This window comes from Heterocephalus glaber, unplaced genomic scaffold, assembly GCF_053883595.1.
Source record: "Heterocephalus glaber isolate CG9 unplaced genomic scaffold, H.glaber_assembly_v1.0 deba00001457, whole genome shotgun sequence".
NCBI lineage: Eukaryota > Metazoa > Chordata > Mammalia > Rodentia > Bathyergidae > Heterocephalus > Heterocephalus glaber.
This window is the reverse complement of record NW_028258305.1, coordinates 29247040-29272405: the sequence shown is the minus strand read 5'-3', so window position 1 is coordinate 29272405 and position 25366 is coordinate 29247040. Positions and strand designations below refer to the sequence as shown.

At 35.3% G+C, this 25366-nt stretch overlaps 1 protein-coding gene across 10 annotated transcripts in view; it reads right to left on the bottom strand.

The window, feature by feature from the left end:
• Positions 1–25366, bottom strand: part of Map4k3 (mitogen-activated protein kinase kinase kinase kinase 3) — a 158357-nt gene that overhangs the window by 110652 nt on the left and 22339 nt on the right. For 3 of the 10 annotated variants that reach the window (XM_013070192.3, XM_087216102.1, XM_013070194.3), the window contains exon 2: positions 10048–10120. The exons of 5 other annotated variants lie outside the window; for them this stretch is intronic. The gene's annotated coding sequence lies outside the window, so the exon portion shown is untranslated. Of the gene's footprint in view, positions 1–3317; positions 3388–10047; positions 10121–25366 lie in introns of all 10 variants that reach the window. 2 more of the 10 variants (XM_013070193.3, XM_087216103.1) reach the window with 1 other exon arrangement.

Sequence of the window (25366 nt, the reverse complement as noted above, 5' to 3'; positions counted from 1 at the left end):
AACTGGTCTTAATTTTTTTCATTTAAAAAACTTACACAAAGGCTGGGGATGTAGCTCAGTGGCACAGCGCCTGTGTGGCGCTGTTTCCATTTTCCATATATATATATATATATATATATATAAAATATATAATTTCTCTATATATAATTTCCATATATATATATATAAAATTTCCATATATATATATACGCACTGACCCACGAACTGTGTTGTACTTCAAGAGGGTCAGGATCTCACTCCCAGCCTCAACTCATGAGGTCTTCTATTCCTTTCATGAGGCAATAGAAAGTAGCTTCCTTCCCATTTCAGTCACAAAAATCTTGTTTCTAGCCCTAGCAGAGACTATAGCCCAGACCCTAAAGATCTCTTCTTGCTACGTATATGGGGGAACCAACATGGGAGATCAATGGCCATGGGAGGCTAGAGTACTAGATTCTGGAGAACCCTGCAATGAAACAGGGTACCTCAGTCCTAGGAGTTTGGCTCCTCAAAACCTCAATTTTTGGGAAAAGCTGCCTTGCCTGGTGGGGAAGAAGGTTCACTATCCCTGCTGGAAACCTAACATGACTAAGCCAAAGATTTTATAACTCAACCACCCAGGAAACCCAATGATGAGGGTTCCCAGATCACCCTGAGCTAAATCTTCACCCCTTGTCCAACTTCTCTTATCTCTGGGGGGCCTGGGATAATGTTGACACAGACATGGAATGGCGGGTCCCAGGCATATGTGGAAGAACACACTATACTGTACTTCCACCAAACCTGTCAGGGTCTTGTGTGTTAGGAATGATTCATCCATCTTTCTTCCTACTTCCTTTTGCTAGGGGAGAACATCTGGGAGACCAGGTGTATGGGGAGAGAGAGACCCAAAGAGAATGGCATACCCTACGAATTGGCAATTGGAAAGATGAATGGCTTCCCATGTATGTAATTCAGTATTATGGCCCTGCCTCCTGGGCAGAGGATGGGTCCTGGGGCTACTGCATCCCCATTTACATGCTAAACCGCATAATCAGACTGCAAGCAGTTGTGGAAATTATAACTAATGAAACTACCAAAGCCCTTAACTTATTAGCTAAACAGCAAACCAAAATGCACAATGCTATCAATACCGCTTGGCCTTAGATTACTCACTTGCTTCAGAGGGAGGAGTTTGTGGAAAGTTTAACCTGAGCAACTGCTGTCTACAAACAGATGACGAGAGAAAGGTCATAGAAATCACAGACTGAATGAGAAAGACTGTTCATGCCCATTCCTGACCTGGAAAGTCTGGAACCCTGGGGAGTTGTCTGGAGGATAGTTTCTGACCTTTGGGAAATTTAAAATCCTAATAGGTGCTGTGCTCTTAATTTGGGGAACTTGTCTAATCCTACCCTGCCTAGCTCTCTTGGTTATACACGGTCTGTCTCCACTCTCACTGAGGCACTCGTCAAAAGAAAACAGCCATGTACACGATGATGCTATGGAAACATAAACCTTTAAACCAAGGTAGTGCTCTCTGACCCAAAATAGGGGAGTCCAAGCATCAAAGGGGGGAATATGGCAGCACTGCTCCAAAAGAAATGCAGTGAGGGCCCTCTCAGAACAAAGGAAGACAACATGACATAATTAGTTCCTATGTACACTTGTGTGGTTCTAGCATGGTCTGTAATATGGATTGTACTCAATCAGGATGTAGTCTGTTAGTGTGTCATCACCTAAGGGAGACAAAGACACTAGAATTGTATAAATTCTGCCATGCTCAGGGCTCCACATTTGGATGTGAATCCACTGAGTCAGTGCCAGCTCAAATAAATGCTACTTCTTAGAAAGAGCTTAGTGTCTTGTCCTGCTACACTACACTACTCCCTGAAGCTTTCTTGAGGAGCAGTGGAGAATACGGAGGTAGATGTGCTAGCTGCCTATGGTACCTCTCATTCTTCACTTAAATTACATTGATCTATTTTGCATATTGAGGTTTTCATCAGCAAGCTTTGAACCAAAAGATCTATACCTTCTTCACTGAGAGAAAGCCTTTTCACTGCCCTCCCCTTCTAGTAGTAGTGAACTTCAAACCTTCTCCTCCCTTTGTTTTTTTTAAAAAATATTATTTTATTGGTACATTTTAGGTATACAATATAATGACACTCATCATTGGAAATATGCACCTTTACATAATCTCTCTTGGTTCTTATTTTTCCCCCTTCCCCTGTCCTCCCTTCAACCCCTCCATTCCTCCCTACCTTTTGTGTTTTATTTTGATACAGGGTCTAAGATGCCCAGGTAGCCTCATGCTTCAGCCTCCCTATAGTAGCTAGGTTTACAGAATACTCCCCCCCCCCATTAAGTTCACTGGTACATTTTAGGTATAAAATACATTTATACACATCACTGGGATCTTGTACCATTACATGAGTATCTTGGTTCTTATTTATTTATTTAAACAGATATATTCTATCACACCTAGCTCACAAACCAAATACATTTTTGCAAGCCCATATTAAAAATAAAAATAATTTTTAAATATCAATTTTAAATAGTAGATTGCTGGTATTACAACTGTGTATATCTAAATAAGCAGAAAGTGGCTTTCAGTTTGTATAAATACGGCACTGTTTGCTAATTTAAAAGGATTTATAATTGGATCAGAATTTTGAAAATGATATTTTAAACTGCGAACTGAAATATAAATTTTCATGTCAACAATGATACAGTATATGAAATTCTCTGATCACAAGAAGACCCATTTTTGTGACCAGGATTTTTCTTAGCTGCAACACTCTCTTACTAGTGGATTAGTGAAGATCTGTGAATCATCTGGTAAGAGGTGATAATATCATTAACAAAGGAATCTTTCTAGGAATAACAGGACAATAGAATTATAAGGATATAAAATGAAGATAAGCACAGCCATCACTAAATATAAAATTTAATCTTTTAACTCAAAAAACAACAAAGGTATTTATTAAAAGAGCTTCCATACAAATAGAAAAAAATTAAATATAATTTAAAGGGGAAATTCATTTAAAAATTGTTCCTTCAAATAAAAATCTCCATAAATGATAAACATGTGCCCACATAGGGGCAGCAGTACAAACCAGATCTGAACATTTCAAATTAAACTGAAATTCCCACTAAATGAGATAAAAGTTTCCAACTGTGCTGCATGGAATATTCGTTTCTCTCTCAAGGACAAACAAATACATAATCTGAGAGTACTATGAACTAGAGTACCATTTTGGGAGCATTTGTAAAGGAAGGTGGAATGTACCTTCAAACATTCAAGTATCTCACTTCAATGTTAGTCACAAAGCTTCTCAGACACTACCATTACTTACCTCTCCTCATATTCTGACATCTTTCTTCCTTTATATTCTGTCCTTCAAACCACAACTCTTTTAGCATCTTCTGCAAGTAAGAGAAGATGCTATTCTCTCAGTATTTTAAAGTCCATACAATGATTTTCATGCTTATGGGAAAAAATTCAAGACTGGGAATGTAGCTCAGTGACAGAGCACTAAAGGATTTGCCTGCCCTGGGTTCAATCCCTAACAGCACAAAAGGGGAAGGGAAGGGAAGGGAAAGAAAAAAGAAACTCAGATCATGAATTACTATTATTATGAAACAGCAGAGAGACGCAAACTCATAAAAAGCTAGGGTGATTGTTTATAGTTGAAATTTTGTTCTCCCTAACCACAGGAGGGCATACTTTCTATTCACAATAGAAGTTATATACAGCATCTGTACAAAATGCTTGCTATACACAATGTACTCTGCTAAAAATAGATTTACTAATAGTTAACACCTGCATATATTTAATAGGAAAATCGTAACAGTGAATCACTGAGTAGCAGTTTCTTAAAGTCAGTATTTACTACAGGCTTGACTTAGGACTACAGTATCCCAAAATGTGCATCACGCTAGAATTTTCTAATGATTACAGCTCTTTTTGCTTTCTATGCTGTCTGAAATCTTTTCTAATACATAACTTATCTGTCAGTATTACTATTTCATCAAAGGGGGTTGTTTAAAATAAACTTTCAGGAAACTTCCATTTCTGAGCCATTCCTTATCAAAATTCAGGTTTATTAATGAAGGGTCTTTAAAGCACTAAAGATCCTGATCTTTTGGCAAAAGAAATCATATTTTTGCTTTATCTAATTTTTTCCCTCAGTAATGTGGATTGCTCTTTTTTACTGTTTGCTTTTCAGATGGGGTCTCACTAAATTGCTAAATTGCCCAAGCTGGGCTTGAACATGTGATTCTCTAGCTCCTGTATTCCACTGCTGGGATTACAGACATGCACCACCACACCCACCTTGCTGTACATAATTTAACACTGACATAAATTTAAAAGCCAACATTATCTCTAATATTTTGCCTCTACTGTTCTTTATGCAATTACTCAATACTTTTTAGAAAATGACAGCAAGGTAGATATTATAAGATACTAACATGTACAGAGTTTAAATCTTTTTTAAATTCTGTATTAAAACTTTCATACTTCCTAAAGACAGAAAACTGAGGGTAAATATTCTGAGCATCTAAACGTAGTTTTCTGCCACATCATTAGTATGACCATCACCCTTCACATGCTCCCAAAGTGAGGTTCTAAGGAACACACACCATTGTATTAAAGACAAAAATTCAAATTCTTTTTTGTAAGAGTATTCAAATTTTTCACTAAATATAACACTTTTTGTAATAGCTTAACTGGGATAGAATCCTTTCACTGAGTATAATTTAGTAGTTTTTAGTACACACAGAGTTATGAAATCATCACTATTGAATTCCTGAACCTTTTTGTCACTCCAAAAAGAAACTCCAACTCATTAGGGTCTCTATTGCTTCTCTTCTCAGTTCTTGGTATCTACTACTTTCCTTTTCTATGGGCTTGACTATGCTGGACATTTCACACAAATAAGATTAAACAGTATACACTCCTTTGTGACTGGTTTCTTTTACTAAACAAAGTGTTTCCAGATTCTTCCATGTTGTACATTCATCCATGTATTACTGCCAAATAATTCACTTTATGAAAAGATCACATTTACCCATTTATGTGTTTACCCATTCACGAGCTGAAGGATATGAGTTATTTTACATTTTAGTTGCTATAAATAATGCTGCTATATACATTACAAATTTCTGTGGATCTATTTTCAGTATATAGCTAAGGTAGGAAATGCTGTCATATAGTAAGTCCATGGTCAACTTTCTGAAGAACTATCGAACTGTTTTCCAAAGTATCTGCACTATTTTACACCTTCACAATGTTTTACTTTAGCCATCCTACTGGCTGTGAAATGGTATCTCATTGTGGTTTGATTTACATTTCACTAAAGACTAATGATATTGAGCACCTTTTCATAAGCTTACTGGCCACTAGAAATCTTTTGTAAGTATAGACATACTTACTTCAATTCTTTGCCCATTTTGTGTTATTTGTCTATTTATTGTTGACTTGTAAGAATTCTTTATGTAAGCTGTGACAATTTAGTTTGGTTTGGTAACCCTCTGGAGGCCACTCAGACTAGAACTAGTTTGGGAAAGAATTTTTCTGAGATGACTTCATGCTGATTGTTATCTTCAACTATCAGAATATAAGTGTTCCTTGAATGTAGGACTAGAGGTAAGCAACGCAGTAATCAAGAAGCAACCATTAGGAGCCAAAAAGGGTCTAGGCACTATTCTACAACGTGAATTAAAAGTAGTCATTATAAATTTAAAAAAGCTGACTGCTACGTACTAAGCACTCCAGGATTTTCACGAAACTTAGATAAAGGGGATGTCCAATGTAAAGGCGAAAGGTTCTAAAAGGAGAGTTAAAAATTGCAAAGTTGCATTGGGATCTCAGCAAGTCATTTCCTATGGGTACTCTTCCCAATCCCAATTTTAAAACAAGAAAGTGTACACAAACCTTTTCTAAGGGTTCTTCTAAGTAAATATGTACACCAAGTAATTCTGGTCTAATCAGATTCCAAAAATTGAACCAATAGGAAGGGCACATAAAAATCATATAAGGAGTTTAAAGACATAATAAAACACTGGTACTAATTTTGATCAAGAGATTCAGAATGGAACCCAGGAATCTACATTTAAAGCAACTGAGGTGCTCCTGATACACAGCCAGGTTTGAGGACCTGGTTTAAAGTGCTATGCATTTGAATTTTATAAAATGTAACTACCACGTTCTAGGTCTAAAAGGCATTTCACAGATGGCTTCTTTCTGAAGGTGATTATCTTTATGCAGAGGTTTGGGAGACAGATGGATTACAACATAGAAAAGGGATGGGAAAAGAACATAGAAAATCACGAATGAAGAAGGCTTTGCAGACAGAAAACAGGCTATTTTGAGTGTACAGGGAGGGCAAACCTCAGAGTGCTCCCTCCCATGCAAATACTTTGCAGAGTGAAATGGATAAACCACACTACTCACTGATTTAGGCCTACTGTACTTTTATGTTTGCTTTTCCAAAGTTAAATGGACTAGGGATTCTTCTACTAAAAAGAAAATCAGTTCACGGAAAGCATGATAGGGTGATATATACCCCTAATTTGACCAGGACACTGGTAATTTATGCCTACCGTCTTAGAGCTATTTTTAATAGTGCCCATTTTCATTCTCAAATAATTGAAAATTTATTTAATTTGGATAAATTATAAGATCAATATACTATAAATCTTGAGCCGACAAGAAAGAAAGAAAGAAAGAAAGAAAGAAAGAAAGAAAGAAAGAAAGAAAGATGGACAGACAGACAAGAGCAGAGCAGAGCAGGACAGACAGATTCTCTAAAATAAGGATCAGGAAACATGTCTGCTTTTAAAGTTTTATTGGTGCACAACCATGTTCATTTCTTTAAGTACTGTCAATGTCTGCTTTCACAAAACAATGGCAGAGCTAAGTAGTTCAGAGAGCTACAAAAGCCTGAAGTACTGATTACTATCTGGCCATTTATCAGAAAAGTTGCTGAACCCTGCTCTTAAACACTGCTGTACAAAAGAACTTTCTGCACTGATGGAAATGTTATATATCTGTACTGTCCAATACATCAACTCTATATCACATGTGCCTATTGAGCAACTGAAATGAGGCAAGTACAACTGAAGAACTAAATTTTGTTCAATTATATGTATATATTGCAAATGTATATGTATATGTGTATATGAATATATATAATGTATATGAATGTATATGTATTATATGTACACATATATGTGATAAAATATTTAAAATTGAGGGTTTTACACTTAAAAAATGAGACAGTAGGATGGGTTTTCCTCCCTTCCCTCCCTGTTCCTCTCCCTTTCTCTCTTCTTTGGCAGTAAGAGGAATATAACAAAATGGTTCAGAACGTCATCAGTAAAATAATCCAATCCACAACGTACAAATCAATCATCTATAAAGACAGTAGAAAAGTCTATTTTCAGAAATTCTGCTCATACTATGACCTACCTCTCCTGAGTAATGACCTTTATTCACTAATTCCTGACATCAGGAATATGACTGCTCTGGAAGAACACAATTGTATTTCTGAAAATGTTAAATATATTGGGGATGGGGTATCTTGGTTTAAAAAAAAACAACAGCTTTTTCAAATGGGAAGGGGATCAAGAGTTAAAGGGAGCAGGGAGGAATGTGAGGGGAAGAGGACAAAAAGGAAGATGTGTTATGTACATGTACAAATTCCCCATGATAAATGTAATCATTATGATCTGCAGGCATGTACCAATAAAAAATTCATAATAAAAAGTACTGAAAATAATACATACTATTTTCTCTTCCTATGATTATGCATAGAAGCACAGTAAAAGATTCTGAAGGTTCTGTAGTAACAAAAAGTTTTTACTTTTGTTTGACTTCTAAGAAATCTCTGATTTTCTTCCCAACTTACATGTATTAGGAAAACTAGGATTTAGAAAAATACACTCACTTAAGCAAACACTGTTTATTCACTGCTACCTCTTTTATGCCCTCAATAGTGCCTGGAACACAGGAGATGCTCAAAAATGTTTGCCAAATGAGTAATTAAAATCAAATGTGTGCTGGACCAGCTTGGAAGAATGAGCACAGTGGAAATCTTGATTTGTAGTGTTTCAGTGGTATAAGCACTTCCACCACGGCAGATAACAACCTTCCAACCAACCTGGCATCTCTGAATTCAGTATTGGGAAGAGATGCTCATTATTTCACTAATAAAAAGAAGCTCCAGGACATCACTTATCACAATGCTAAGATGTATGTTTTATTCAATACAAATAAAGAATAATACCCAGTACCCCTGGGGAATGAAGACTTGATAGGGAAGGAAGATCTGAAGTCTTCCAGATAACAGAATAAATGCTACATGGAAAATGTACACTTTTAACTCAAAAAAATAAATATCTCATATTTATTATATAGCACAAAATTTAACATTCTTGGTTAAATCAACATTGCCAATTGCATCAATTATCAATAAACTGTTCTAGTGATGATCTTAAAGATCACAGGACTTATCCGACATTGATACATGTTTACATGTCTTTCTGAAAACAAAGTCTACAGCTTCCATAAATTCCTAAAAGGTATCCATAACCCAAAAGTTAAGAACTACTTCTCTAAATAAATCCAGGCTGTTCTGCTTATTTAATCTTAAGGGTTTGGGTTTTCACCCTCTCTTTCATCAGAATGCCAGTGATTACTTTTTGTCACAACTTCTAAGGACTTACTGCTGTATAGCAGGTCTGAAATGAGAATGGCCTGAACTAAAATAATACAACGGGATGGAGAGAAATGGTTAAAATTCTCTACTTCATTCCAGATTATGGCTTTCCAAAGTAAAAATTAACAAGAGTTACATTACATCTGCTTAATAAATAGCTGTCTTTTCTGCTGCCCTTTCAATCCCTGAGTCCAGAATAGTCCTCAAAGGAAGGCCCACAATGGAGCCAGACCATTTGTCTCCAACAATACTGGGCCTGAGTTCACTCAGGTTACCAAGCAGCAAAGGCAGCATGTTCTCAAGTAAATTATAAAAGAACTTGGCCAGAGGACAGGAAAAAGAAATGGAGTAGTAGATTATGGAAAAAGAAGAGAAACAGTTCAGAGGATAAGATACGGAAAATATGTTTATAAGCCCAATGACAAGACTATACAGGCATGGCAGCAGCTCGTGACCCAAATCTTTGACAGTATCTTGAACTGATGTCACTGGTACTAAGGAGTATTATTTTTAGGAACTTCATTTTGATGTGATAACTTGTGGTTTTTCATGATAATCTTGCACAGGTCTTCAAGGGCTGAGATAAGAAAGGTGGAACAGGAGTTTCTATCATCTTAGGTCAACACTATTATCTTTCTTCCAAAATTTCTTGAGTATGGCCTGGAAAGGGACCTTACTGTGAGAATTTAAATAAACTCTCTAATTATTCTCTCAGAAATTGTAAACATTATATAAAATCATCAAACATCTATGAAATCATAATTCATCTCTTTTTAAAATCCATTTTTTAAAATTATAAAAGTGGACATCTCACAAAAAATAAAAGTACAATCAGCCGTCCATATCTGCAGGTTTCACATAGGCAGAATCAACCAACTTCAGACTGAACATATTTGTTGGGGAGGGAAGGGTGTTCTGAAAATGTACAGTATTGTCATAATTCTCTAAAACAATAAGGTGTAACAACTATTTAAATTCTATTAGGCATTATTAGTAAATGCAGAGATGATCTAACGTATATAGGAGTATATGCATAGGTTATACACAAATACTAGGCCTTTGTATACAAGAGACTTGAATATTTGCAGATAACTGGTATCCTCAAGGAATTTTGGAAACAGTCCCCCTCCAACACTGAGGGATAGTTACATAAATTAAAAAGATCACCCCACTCCCTTTACTTTTGTTTGTCCCTTAATCTCAGGGGAAAATCAGAATCCCTTTAAGAACCCTTACTCCATTAAGATAAATAGGTAAGCAGGAAAGATGATATACATTCAAAGATAAACACACAAAGACATAGTGGTTGTTATATGTACTAAGAGCTTGAATCCTAGCTCCATTCTTTATTATGAATACATACCCCATATGTTTATTAGATGCATGATACTGCGCAAGTTCCTTAACTTCTACTTGTCAGTTCCTTTATCTATAACCTGCAGATAATAAATGAGGTAAATTACGCCACAGGATTGTTGTCAGGATGGAATTAGTACTTAAAAAGAGCTCAGAACAGTGCAAGCATATACTAAGTGATCAATCACTATCAACTGGTGTTCTTATTATTAATCATACCTGCACATAAATGCACAATATTTCATTTTAAATTTTCAGGGAGGCAATATTTATTGCTTTTATTGCAGTGTTTTCTTAAAAGATAGTTATTTAAAAGCTTAAAAAAATTTCAATGTTTATCTAAACCAGGGATACAGGATGGGTTTTTTTTTTTTTTTTGCACTTTTTGTTTTTCACTACCTCAATTCAGAGAAATGACTCAGAATCTGAAATAAAGTGGGAAATACTAAGAAATTCATACGAGGGCTCAGGATGTAGCTCAGTGGCTGAGTGCTTGCCTAGCATGCATAAGGCCCTGAGACTGAGTTGATCCCCAGCACTGGGGAAGAAAACAAAAACCTGTACAAATCTGCTTAAAATTGACTATACAAGTATGTTCAGGAAAAAGTTAATTCTAAATTCTATAAAACACCATCTAAGCCTAGGACCATTGTATGCAGCTCTAATCTTAGCACTCAGGAAGCTGAGTATCACAGTTAACAAAACTGTTGCAAAATTAAGGAGGAAGAGGAGGAAGAAAAGAGAGGGAGGAGAACAATGACAACAGGAGGAGGGGGAGGAGGGAGAGGAGCAGCAGTAGCAGCAGGAAGAGGAAAGGTACAAGGGGGAGTAGGAGATTTGGTAGAGGTCATTACTCAATATCTTACTTTTTAGGAAAAAGGAATTCCTGTAAATCTGAGCAAAAGAAATTACTAGCTCCAAAGGTGCGATAGAAAAAATAAAGTAAGTTTGGCATGTGTGAAGAGCATTATAAGCAGCCAAGAAAAAGGAAAGAATCTGAGATCATGACCTGATGTACTACGAACTGGTTTCCATTCTGATTGGCCAGTGATATCTACAAAAGGTTAACTAGAGAAAGGTTGGGAAGGTAAGCAGCTAACAAAAAGTGAATGACAACAACATAAAAAAGACAGCCAGTGATGACAGTCATTAAGAAAAAAGTCTGAGAAGTAATCATGGTCAAAGCCGCTTTGTATAAGCACAGAGTACCTGAGCCTGCAAAATCATGTTTGAAAATGGTCAGAGTTAAAGGTATGACATCCTCTTACACAAATTACAAACTTTCTCTAGAAAGGGCAAAAAGCATCCTAAAACATATGTGGAAATAAAACTCTGCAAGATTAACCAAGAAATCTTTTTCAAAGAAGAATAAAGAGGATACACAATCATTAGCAAGTGTGTTTCTGGCAAAGGAACATGTGGATAGATGAAAGGAGTCCAAATTTGGAATATGATAAAGACAGCAACTTAAATGAGTGTTGAAAAGACACCTTTATAAAGAACAACTTGGGGTTGGCAATGGAGTTAGACTTCTATCTCATGGTATATGTAAAAATTTATGTTTTAAGACAAATATAAAAGATAAAATTATTGAAATACTAGAAGAAAACATGATTTTTTTTTTTAGTACCGGGGATCGAACTCGGGACCTTGCGCTTGCGAGGCAGGTGGCGGAACCACTGAGCTAAATTCCTGGCAAAACATGGTACATTTTGATAATTATGGAATGAAAAACTTGAAACACATCATAAATTCAGAAGTCGCAGAGAAAAACAGCAATATAAAAAGTATTCCAATAAAAAAACAAGTAGAAAATGGACAGCAGGGCATTAACAGTTTATAGAAATACAAATAAGCTAAAACAATAAAATACTTTTTGTATACCAATTTGGTGAAATTCAAATGAATAAAGGTCTAACAAGTCTGAAAAATATGAAAAATGGGTATCATCATATATTCATGACGCAGATTCAAATTAGAACAAAAAAAAATTTGTTTTTGTTTTCTGAGGGGGATCTCACATTGTGTTTCAGGCTGGCCCTGAACTCACTAAGCCCAGGCAGGCCTCAAACTCATGGTGACCCTCCTACCTCAGCCTCCCGAGTGCTGGGATTACAGGCCTGCACCAACACACCTGGCAGAACAGTAATTTTTTAAAAGATCAAGTTTTAGTATCACTTTCAAAACACATATCCTCCTATGACCCAGAAACTTACTTCTAACAATTATTATAGTCTTAAAAAATGTACAAAGATATGTATGAATGTTTGCTACAATCATATCTGTAACTAGAAACAACCTAAATGTCCATTATTAGAAAAACAGTGCAATGAAATTATGGTAAATTCATACAGTAAATATCACATGAAAAGCCTAAAGTACTGACATAATGAGATTTCTATAACATGATACTGAATTAGAAGACCAAGCTGCACAATAATGCACACACACAAGACACGTTTACACACACCCAGAATTCATATGTTTGGGAAGCTCTAAGGGATACATAGCAGAAAGCAATAGTAGTTCATGTAGATAATGAGGAAAAGGAGAAGTTAAAAAAAGAAGACACCCCCTCATTCTTGGTGTTTTAATTTTTAAAAGCATGCATTATAAGGGATAAAAAATTCAAAAGTGTATGAAATTTGTGCTAATCACTTTTGAAAACACCACATCAACCTATATGCAATATAAAGAACAGGAGAAATTGATCATGTAGTTTATGTACAATTCAAGTTAAATTATTCAAATTACTGGCAGATTTTGAATCTCTGAAAGCTCTGTTAATTAGTGTCATTTCCAGCAAAGACAAATAAAAGCATGTAGATTTCAGTTTCATGGTTTTCCATGAAAACCTAAGAGAATGGCTTTAAGAGTTCTGATTGAAAAACCAACCTCTTTTACATGTATTAACATTACATAAGCTCAAAATACAATCTTTGACAATTACAAAATACCCTACAGTCTTCAAAGTATTTGCTAATTGTCTAGAATAATGTGTAAACTATAGATTTTTATATCTTTACTAAAATATTAATAACCAATAATATTTTGAACACTCTAACACAGTGGGATATCAGTTTACATAATTTTAAAACTTTCCTATCTGAAAATATTTTGTCTCTTATCCAACATGAGCCACATAGAATATAATGAAAATAGTCACAAAAGTGTCTTTTATTGAGCACTTATTATGTGTCAGGAACTGTGCCTGAAATCCTTATCTCATTTACTCCACAATCGCCCTATGAGGTAGACCCATTATTACTGTTATCTATTTTGCAGATAAAGCACTTGGAGATGTTAACAAATTTGAATCCAGGTTATCTTGATTTCAAAAAGTATTTTTAAAAAAAAATCAGCAACTTACCCACAAGTAAGATTGTTTTTCAAAAACTGTTTGAAAATGAATATTTATTATGTAGACACCCTATATGCTTTCAATTACCTTATATAAAACTAAAAATTTAATTTTGAATTTTGGTTGTATTTATATTTCATTTTTGGAAAACCCAAGAAAGCTTAAAAATTCATCAATTATCTCACTTAACAAGTAATTAGTGCCAGGAGCTATGCAAAATGTTCTTTATAATGAGTTCTTAGGGGAAGAGAGTCTAATGTGAAGAAAAAGAAATAGAGAGGGCCAGGGATTTAGCTCAGTGGCACTACGCCTGCCTTGTAAGCACAAAGTCCTCAGTTCCATCCCAGTACCGCAAAAAGAAAATAAATAAATACATACATACATACATACATAAAATTAATTGTGTCAAGTCTGGGCCAGGGATTTAGCTCAGTGGTGCTGGCGCCTGTCTGGTAAGCGCAAGGTCCTGAGTTAGATCCCTATTATTGGGGGAAAAAAAAAATACTGGAAATTGATACAGTGCTGAAAGTATAACTTGAAGAGGACATTTAGATATTAAGGAAGTCAAGAAAAATATGTTCTGAGGATACAACTGTAATCTGGTATTATACATAAAATACATAATTTTTAATCAAGATTTTGGGCTTAGACATACAAACCGGTTTTTAAAATTTTTTATGTCCTAGTTTTTAATAATATTTGAAGCAAAAACAACAAAATGATTCTAATATGATAGTGATTATAATCTATCTTTGAGTTAATATTAAGAATAGATAATACAAGTTCACATATACACTAATGAAATTAACTTTTTGGCACTCTAATATCCAGTTTAATACAAAGAACAATAATCAAAAACATAGATGCCATTGTTCTCATTCAAGAAATATAACAATTCCAAATGACATACTAGTATAAAAATGTTCAGCAAATCCATATGCAAGGGCTGTTCAACACAGGAAATAAGACTGGAAACTCACAGGTAACCGTTGACAAATCTACACAAGTAAAGGTGAATTTTATCAAAAATCTCCATGCTCACACACATTTTGCATCAGAACAGCTTTAATTAGGCTACACAGCAGCAAGTAGAAAAAAATAAAATGAACACAATTTGATTTTATTGGACTGTCAGCACTCTTTCTCATTATAAGGTGTTATCCAGTTTGTCTTTAACAGCCTATCATCTTTGTTCTTTTAGAATAAACTCAGCCTTCCACATCCACTGATTCACAGCTATAGATCAAAAATATTAGGGGAAAAATGCTCTGTTGAACACATTTTTTTGTTTTATTTCCTAAATAACTTTCTTCATAGCATTTACATAGTATTAGGTATTATAAGTAACCTAGAGATAATTTATAGTATACGAGAGGATATATGTAGGTTATGTGCAAATACTATGCCATTTTGTGGGTACCTGGGGATGACTGCGATTTTCTCAATACAGAGACATTCCTTTCATCCTATTTATCCACTATCATTTATCACTGTAACACAAAATTTTCTTTACTAAAATCTACTGTGGAAGTTTATACTCACTTCAATTTTAAGTTTTCTCATACTCACTATACAAATAACCAGCAATCTAAATATGCTGCATTACAGAGGGCTCTAGAAAACACTTTTTCAAATAAATCTCTCCATCTGTTATTTAAGCAAGGAAAGGGGGACAGGAACAGAAGAACACACAGAGGAAAAGACAGGGAGAAAGGAAGGATTAAGCTATGATTCTTCAGAATATTTTCTAATATACAACTCTACTTAAAAATTGGAAAAATTTAGTATACATAAGATTCTAGCTGTTAAAAAGTTCAAAAATGATACAGAGCTGGACATGGTGGCGCATGCCTGTAATTCCAGCACTTGGGTGGCTGAGACAGGAAGACTGCCATGAGTTCAAGGCCAGCCTGGGCTACATAGTGAGTTCAAGGCTAGCCTGGATTACAGAGTGAGATCCTGTCTCAAACAACAAAAAACAAAAAACAAAAACAAAAAAACCACAACAGAATTCACTATGTAGAATACACGTATATGCAAATATTTAGAAAAATGGAGAAAGCAGTGAATAGAATGCTTTATGCAAATAGCCAAATACTCCATAGTTCCCTCGTGAAAAGGAGACAATGTAGGTTACATTTTTTGAACGTCTATAAATACCTTTTACTATTAAAGACAATGTGCTTTAGCTTCAAGGCCTAAATTTTTAACACAGTAGGATAAACATTTTCACAAAACAATTTTTAAAAAAACCACTAGTCGTGAAACTGTTTCTTCTCACTTCTAAGAGACTAAATATTCATTCTTACTATTTAAGGTAAATAGCTTTCTATTTCTAAATGCAAAAGACCCAAGGTCTCTTTAAAGTTAATCATTCTGATGCAAAGTCTTCTTCATTTACCATAAAAACCTGCCTGTAAACATTTAAATTATTGGAGTCTTGCTATCTGTATAAAGAAAACAAAAATCAAGAATGTTCTACACTTGAGACTTTTGTAAGATGTATTACAAATATATTACTAAAACATCCAAAAACAAATACACTAAATCCATCATCTGATTAAGATGCAATACATACCAGTAAATGTTTAGATTTCACATCACCTTCAACATACTATATGCCCATTTTCATCAAGTAAAACCTTGAAATTTCAAGTCAAAAAAAGAAGTGATTTATTTTCAATTTGCTAGAGTTCAAGCAAATGTGCAAGCTTATGAGGAAAACTTCTAAAACATGTATAGAAATGAAAAGTGGACATCAGAAAGGTCTCCATTCTTCTTCTTCTTTTTTTTTTTTTTAACTTTTGGTACCTGGGATCAAACTCCGGACCTTGCGCCTTCGAGGCAGGCACTGGAACTACTGAGCTAAATCCCCGGCCCTGGTCTCCATTCTTCTAAGGGCATTATAACTGACACAACCCTGCCATAAAAGCACTTTTCTTCCTCCAAGAACAAAAGAAGCTAACTCTAAACATCTTATTGAAAAATAAGCAATAACTGCCAGGAAAATTCTGAAAAACAGCAAAAAGAAAACAGCTCCAATAAATATTAAAGCATATTTTATAAAGTTTTAAGAATTAAAAATGTAGAAGTGGTAAATGAGTAGACAGATCACCAAGACAAAACAAAGTCCAGAAATAAATCCATATAATGAATTTGTAGAAGTATAGGAGATAAAAGAAATGGACAAAGTACATGAAAAAAGAAATAGAAATGACTCTTAAAACTTTTTTTTTTTTTATGGCCTTTAAACTTGATAAGGTCCTGAACCTTATGAAAACTGAAATGCAAATTAGGGGGGAAAAAACTCCTGGATAGAATTTATCAAATTGTAAAAATCTGATTTAAGTCCAATCACTCTTGCCAAATTGTGACAAAACAGCAGCAGTCCAAACACCCTCATATATTGCTAGCAGAAATGCAAAATGTACGACTCATACAATGAGAATAAAATAACACTTGTCAAAATTACAGATGTATTACTCTTTCACTTAGCAAACACATTTCTTGGAATCTAAACAGTCAAGACACCTACATAAATATGAAGTAGCACATGTCCAAGGTTATGCACTATGAAATTGTCTATAACAGCAAAACATTGAACACATTCATGAGCTTGGCAACAAGGGTCTGGCTGAATAAAGTATAACATTTACCTGTAACTGAACCCTAGAGAGTAGAAAAAGATACGATCTTTTGTAGTGATATGGAGAGAGGGGTCTAGAGTATAATTTTTTTTTTTTAAGTCAAGGTACAGAAAAATACACAGTATGTTGTCTTTTGGGATAAAAAGAAGAGGAAATAAAGGTACATATTGGAATTTGCTTTTTTTCATGAAAAAATCTAAAAGAAGAAACAGAAATTAGTAAAAAAAAGAAAAGCTATATACAGAAGGCTAAAGGTAAGGAGTAGATGGGGGATGGTTGGGAGGAAACAAAATTTCCTAGGAGATACTTTTTAAAAAATATAACATTTTCATTTTTGAACCCTGTAATACATTCCTTATTTTAAAATTATAAATTAGTAATATGAAAAGGATTAAAAGAAGTTGATAGCTTAATTAATATCTGGCAAAAAATATTAGATATAAAAACCTTTATAGGGAGGGGAAGGGGAAAGGGAAGAAGGGAAAGGAAAAATTATGAGAGAAGAAAAAAAAATGGAAACGAAATCTATGTAAATAGGGAAGGGTGGAGGGGGTGAAGGGTGCACAGGTAATGGGGAACAAAATAAGAACTAAGATACATCATGTTCAGGTACAAGCACCCAATGATAAATGTAAACATATTGTATACCTAAAATGTACCAATAAAAGAATTAAAAAAAAAACCTTTATAGACCTTTCTAGGATATAAGCCTTTCCAAGATAATTAAAGGAATAACTAAAATTGTTAAGAATTATGTAAATCAACATAAGTGCAATTATACTTGTCTATATGTTCATATTGAACCTGTAACCTATTAAAGCCACAGAAAGTTGCAGTTTGAAAATTTAGGTTGTGCTATGTAACAGAAAATCATATTGCTCACCTTGCTCAAGATATACTTGTGTTTTATGAGTCAATAAGAATCAGCAAGAAGAGTAACCATCTGTGACAGACAATAAGATAAAGCTTTTAATAATACTGTAATGCAGGTCAAGCTGGGATTAAGCAAACACTAGCCACCTTGAGGTGGTAAGCAGCAGTTTTAAATCCAATCAAAGAAAGTATAAAAGGAAAGCAATTTCCAATATATGTCACATTATCTTCTCTCCAATAGAGAAAAAAACCATGGGAACCACTTTATTTCCATTTTTAGGTTGACTAGAGGTTTTGTTTAGGCCAAGGAGAGAAAAGTCTACATTTAGCATCTAACATAACCATTCATTTTTAAGTAGTCTAGGAACTTAATTAAATGAAAGGAATTCTAGAAAAGGCCGTCCCAGCCGCTTAGCAGAGGGTCAGACAATCCTAGCAATCACTTCTACAGAACCTAAATCTAAGTAACAGCCATACCACCCAAAGAAATCTGAATACAGGGTCTGGGGATTTAGCTCAGTGGTTCCACCACCTGACTCGAAAGCTTGAGGTCCTGAGTTAGATCCCTGGTACCAAAAAAAAAAAAAGAAAGAAATCTGAGTACTCACATAGAAACTGTGCCAAACAGTTAAGAGTTCTTGTTATAAGCATACATCTCAATGTTTACTACAAAGGACTGTTGTAAGTAGGATCTTTGTTCTTGTATCAACAATCTACCTGAGTAATACTTATACAGGGGAGGGTTTAATCTGATTTCTTTAAAAAATGTGTTTTATATTTCTGGAAACATTTAAATGCATGCTTTAGAAAGAAAAACAAGTTGATGATTTTAAAAATAGGAACCAAATCCTGTGGCAACATAAGCAGACTTGTTTACCCTGACTTCTCTTACAAGCTCAAGACCTATAACCAACTAGATAATGTCACTGACCTTGTGTACCTCAAATTCATCTACCTCAAAACAACTCCTGTTATTCTTCAGGTATAAGACCACTAGCTTCATTCCTGCTTCTCCCTATTCCTCCATTCACAGAATCACTAATGTCTGCTGAATCGTTTTACTTTTGTTTCTACTCCTAATGCCCTTGAGTTCATACCATCATAATCTCTTCTCAAATACTGTCACAGTCCCCAGTCTTGATTCTTGACATTCCTTGCATAAGGGGTTCACTTTTGTTAGCGTAAGTTGCTGATAACATTTCTCTTAAGAGTTTTAAAATACCTGCTGTACTGATAAGTATATCTATCTGTCCTCTTTTGCTTGTAATAATTAAGGAATAAATAATAATTATGCTTTCTTGTCTATTGCTTGAGTGTTTGCTATGGCTTGTATCTAGATGTACCCCCAAAGCCTCATGCAGTCAAAGGTGGGACTTTTCAGAGGTGGCTGGATCTAGAGTGTGTGATGCTGGGATTAAGGGTGTAAGATTACTAAATTAGTACACTGATTGGTTTGGCATAATTCTGGGTGTGGATAATGGGAAGGCCCATCGTGTGTGTGTGTGTGTGTGTTACCCACCCTAAGGGCATACAGCCTGGATACAATATAAAGGACAGAAAGAGGGCTGCTGTTGTCACTTCCTGCTTGTTACTTCACTGCTCCGCTGCCTTCTGCCTGCCACAAACTGTTTCTCCTCTGCAATGTCCCTCTGCCATGCCACCCTGCCTTGGAGCCAGCTGATTATGGACTGAAACCTCTACAAACTGTGAGCTACAATAAACCTTTCCTTCTCTAACTTTGGGTGTTGGGTATTTTGTCTCAGCAACAAGAGAAAAGTAACTAAAACAGTGATCTTGCCAGAGATGTATCTTCTTTTATATCTTTTTAGACATCCAGCTTTAGGTTTCATTGCTCCATTCACTTTCTTGCATATTTTCCCCCTCTCCTACTGATTTCTGTCCCTCCTTATTATTTACATTTCTTGTGCCTTGAGTTTACTGTTCTTTTTATAATGTTTACTCATTTTTCTTGTCTTTTTAACCAGTGATTTTACAACTGTAAACTATGCCTGTAAGTCCTACTTTATCTATATACATTGGTAATTTTTCACCAACAAAAATAATGGGTAACTTTCACTATAACTTCCTTTTTAATGAATAATATGGTGGTGTTACAGTTGCTGCCATTTAGTTTGGCACCTGGCTAGAGTAGCAGCAAGCAGTTTTACCCTTCCACATAAAAATTCAAAAAATGAGTAAAATATATTAAACAATAGTCCTCAGACACTGAACATTGTGTAGTACAGAACAGTGACCCCCAAACAAACAAACAAAAAAATCCTACAGAGGTCTACAAGTATCCTAACTTGTGGTCTGGAGATAGTTTCCAGGCCTAGCACAAAGCAAGGAAACACAGATATAGCCTGATGGTTTCCTTGAGTTGAAGACATGAAGCTAGGATTATGAAAAAACCAAGGCAGCTAGAATTCTCAGGAAAGAGCACTACCAGAGAGAAGGAGAGGAGAGCTACATGCACAGAAAATTTCAGAGCTCTGCAGAGGGCCTATCTGCATCCTATGATTTCATCTCCACACTGACCCCCCCCACAAGTCTGAACAGAACTACCAAGGAGAGAGAACAATTCCCAAAGTTCATTAGGGCTGAGAATAGTTCATGTTTCTACCAGTCAGAGTGAGAAACCACAATGTAAAAGGTAGGATACTCAGAAGAATATTGCTTTCATATTGAGAAAAATTAGCCTTAAACTGCTCTGTTCTGCTCTAAACTTCAAAACTATCCTCAAAAAAATCTGTTTCCAAAGTAACTAGGCTGTACCAGAGAACAAAATTCAACAATAGTACCTGGAGTTGAGTATGGTGGTACACACCTGTAAGCCCAGCACTCTGGGAAGCTGAAGCAAGAGGATCACATGCTCAAGCCCAGCCTGGGAAATTTAGCAACATAGTGACCCTGTCTCAAAAGACAAAATTTAAGACACAAATTTACCAATTTTGGGAAGGAGAAAAGTGATATTACTACAGATTCTACAGATATGAAAAGGATAATGAGGGAATATTATGAATAATTTTATGCCATTAAATTTCATCTTTGGTAAAATGAATAAATTCCTTAAAAGACACAAACCACCAAAGCTTGGTAAAGAAGAAAATAACCTAAGTACCCTGCACCTCTAAAAGAAACTCACCAATAGTTTTAAAATATTTCACTAAGAAGCCTCCAGGCCCAGACAGCTTCCCTAATAAGTTTTACCAACACTAAAGGAAGGAATACCACCAATTCTATGCAGACTCTTTAAGGACACTGAAAAGAATGTTTCTCAACCGAGGCCAGCATTATTCTGATAACGGAACCAAATATGTTACAAGAAAACTACAAAAAATATCCTTCATGAATGTAGAAGGGGAAATTCTTAAAATTTTAGCAAATCAAATATGTCAGGAGGATAATATGACCATATGGGGCTTATCCCAAGAATGCAAGGTTGGCTTATCAATCAAAAAATTCAATCAGTGTAGTTCACCATACTAACTTACTAAAAACAAACAAAAACAGCAATCATCTCCACAAATGAACATAGAAAATAAAAACTCCAACAACCACTCCTTAAACTGGAAACACAGAACTTCTTCAACCTACTAAATAGCATCTATAAAAGACCTCCAACTAACATTCAGAGGAAAATGTGAGAATCCAGTTTCCCCCAAGATAGGAAAAAGAGAAAAATGTCTGTTCTTACCATTTCTACTTAACGTTATTCTAGTTGTTTCACTCAGTGAAATAAGGGAATAAAAAGAAAGGCCATACCCTACTGGGAAGGAAGAAATAAAACTGTCTTTATTAATAGACAACATGATTGTCAATACGAGGGGTCAGCAAGTATTTTCCTGTAAGAATTCTGTCAGCAGTAAATATTTTGGGCTCTTTGGGATTTATGTTCTCTTTATCACTTCCACTACACATCTTCTAGAATGGATGTAATACAAATACCTGATAATTCTAAGTTCTTAAGAGAATGTGAAGAAACAAACTCTCATATACTTCTTGGGAGAATATAAAATGGTACAAATACTCTGGAAACAGTTTCAGCAGTTTCTTAAAAATATGAACATATACCTACCAAATGATTCAGTGTCTCCATTCTTAAGTATCTACCCAAGGACATAAAAAAAGATTTGCATGTAGATTTTCATAAAGGATGACTCATAAAACCTAAATGTCAAAATAGCAGAAATAGCCTTACACTAATGCTATATTTTTGATAAATGTCTCCCAAAGGCTCATGTATTAAAGGCTTTGACCCCGACACTATTAGAAGGTAGTGGAACCCCTAAGTGGCAGGGCCTCGTGGGGGGAAGTTAGGCTACAGGAGTGTACCCTTGAAGGGGGTGTTGGGGTTCTAGCCCCTTCCTCTGTCTTTCATTTCCTGGCTACCATGGAGGAGCAGCTCCCTCCTCCATGTGCTCCCACCATAATGTGCTGCCTCACCACAGGTTAAAAGCAACAGGCCAACTATCCATGTACTGAAACCTCCAAAACTAAGCCAAAATAAACCTTTTAAAGTTGATTGTTTTAGGTATTTGATACAAGTAACAAAAACTAATACAACTAGTGAACAGATAAGCAAAATGTAGTATTATCTACGAAACAGACTGCTACTTGTCCATCAAAAAATTGAACTACTGATACATGCAACAACAGATGAACCTCAAAACTTCATGCTATGTGAAAGCCAAACACAAAAGACTAGAGTACATTTTTTGTGATTCTATATGAAATTTTTAGTAAACACAGAACTAAAAGGAAATAGAGAACCAGTGATTATCAGGGGCTAAGAGCAGAATTTTAGCTCAAAGGAACCTTTTTTTTTTCGGTACTGGGGATTGAACTCGGGTCCCTGCACTTGCGCAGCAGGGGGCGAAACCACTGAGCTAAATCCCCGGCCCTAAAGGAACTTTTTGAGGTGATGGAGATCTTTCAAACTAGAGTGTAGGGATAGACGGTTACATAAATATACAAACTTATTAAAAAATCAGGTGTAATATGTCTTGGGTAAATTTTATGGTTCATAAATTATGCCTCAACAAAGTTGAAAGATAAAATACTCCCAGAAGAAATCCCAAGAGATAATCTTAGAAACTTTGAGTTTAGAAAGTATTTCCTAAATACAACACAAAAATTATGAGTTATGAATGAAAACAAACTGTTATAACCCTTTAATGTAATACTATGCTACAATACGAAGGGACAGACTAATGATATACTCAACAACATAGATGAATCTCACAACAATTAAGATAAGAAAGCCCAGCATAATGGTACATATCTATAGTTCCAGCACTCGGGAAAACTGAGGGATGAGGATCACAAGTTTTGGCCCAGCCTGAGCTATTTAGGAAATTAGCGAGACCCTCTCTCAAAATAAAAAAAATACAAATGGCTGAGGATGTAGCTTAGTGCCAAGGTCACAAGTCCAACCCCTATATCCACAAAAAAAAGAAAGGAAAAGCCACCAGACCAAAAAATATACTACATATAATTCTACATATTTAAAATTCTAGAAAATGCAATCTAAATTGAGAAAAAGAAGATTAGTGACTGCCTGGGGATGGCAAAGGGTCAAGAAGGATTACAGGGGGTTCAGGGAATTTACCTCAGTGGTTCCGCCGCCTGCCTCACAAGCACAAGGACCCGAGTTCGATCTCCCATACCAAAAAAAGAAGAAAGAAGAAGGAGGAGGAGGAGGACGAAAAGGATTACATAGGGATACAAGAAAGTTTTGAGAATTACGGATGTATTTATTACTTTGTGGTGACAATTTCACAGGTATGTAATCATGTCAAAACTTATCAAATCATACAATTTAAATATGTGAGCTTATTGTATGTCAATTATATCTCCGAGTTTTGTTTGTTTGTTTTGTACAACAGATTGAACTCAGGGCCTCTGTCCTGGGCTAAATCCCCTGCCCTTTTTTATTTTTTATTTTGAGACAGGATCTCACAAAGCTCTCCAGGCTGGCCTCAAACCTCCTGCCTCAGCCTCCCATACCAGCTGGGATTAAAGGCATGTGCCACCATATCTGGTTAGAACATGTTGTTTAAAAGCAAAAATACAAGCTGGAGCCAGGTGTGAAGGCCCATGCCTTTGTAATCCCAGAAGGCACTGGAGACTGAGACAAGAGGATTGAAAGTTTGAGCCCAGCTTGAGTAACTTCATGAGTTAGCAAGACCCTGTCTCAAAGTAAAAAATAAAAAAGGGCTGGGGATGAAACTCAGTGCAAACAAAGGTCCTGAGTTTGATCTCTAGTACTGCAAAAATAAATAGCCAGATAAATATAAAGGGCTGGAGGTACAGCTCATAGGCTGAGTACCCCTTGGTCCAATCCCTAATACTGAAAAAATAATAAAATGAAAATACGTGAAGGGCATTTCTACATTGTAACTTTTCTTGGTATCCTCAGATAGTATATGTATTCATACCATATTACAGAACTTAAATAATTCTAAAATAAAATAACTGTATGATGTGTACGTACATGTTCATCTTCCTGTTAAGGCCTAGCTTCTGGACTCATATATCTATATCTATGTACTATTTTTGTTTTGTTTTCTGAGACAAGATTTTGCTACGTAGTCCAGGCTGATCTTGAACTTGCTATGTAGCCCAGGCTGACCTCACAATCCTGCCTTGTGCCTCCAAGTGTGCTGGGATTACAGCCATGTGTTACCACCGCCTGTTATTTATATTTTTATATCCAGGACATACAGTAAATGCTCATACACAGTAAGTGTTCAAAATATCAATAAATTTAACTTTCAAAACCTGCACAGTCTTAAGTAAATGGAATTAAAGGTTTGAAAATAGGTATTGGTACTGGGTGAAAATATGTAAGAGTCAAAGATAATACTGCTAAATCTCTATAAAAATTCGCTTACAGCTGGATCAGTTTTTTTTTAGTATACTTAGCCAGTTTGTGAATTTCTTCAGTAAATTTTATTGTGCAGAGTACCAAAATGAAAAGAAAAGCATTGTAAACAGAAACAGACTAAAAATGACCCAGGTTCTATATGCAATCTCTGTTTATGTTAGTCTGTACAAAAATCTATTTATCTAGCACTATAATAAAGGTAAAGACATACTTCTAATTCACAGGCACTAGAATAAGACAGTGTGGTTGAATGTAGAAATACCTAAAGAGGATCAATAGCACTCAATTGGATAGTTTCTAAGTGCTGATCCCAACAATGGACTTTAAAACAGCAGAAAAATATTTCTATTGCAAAAGGTATTTTGAAAAACTTCCTACAAACCTGAAATAAAAAATGTTGTGTATGCTTATACCCAACATTTGGTTTCTGAATATTCTCTAAGTTTTTCTGATTATATCAGAGGAAAAACTTCAGCTAATCTCTTTTTACTTTCTATTTATACAAAGGTCTGAGCATAATAATTTAAAATGAATACTTTTTCTTTTCTTTTTTTGG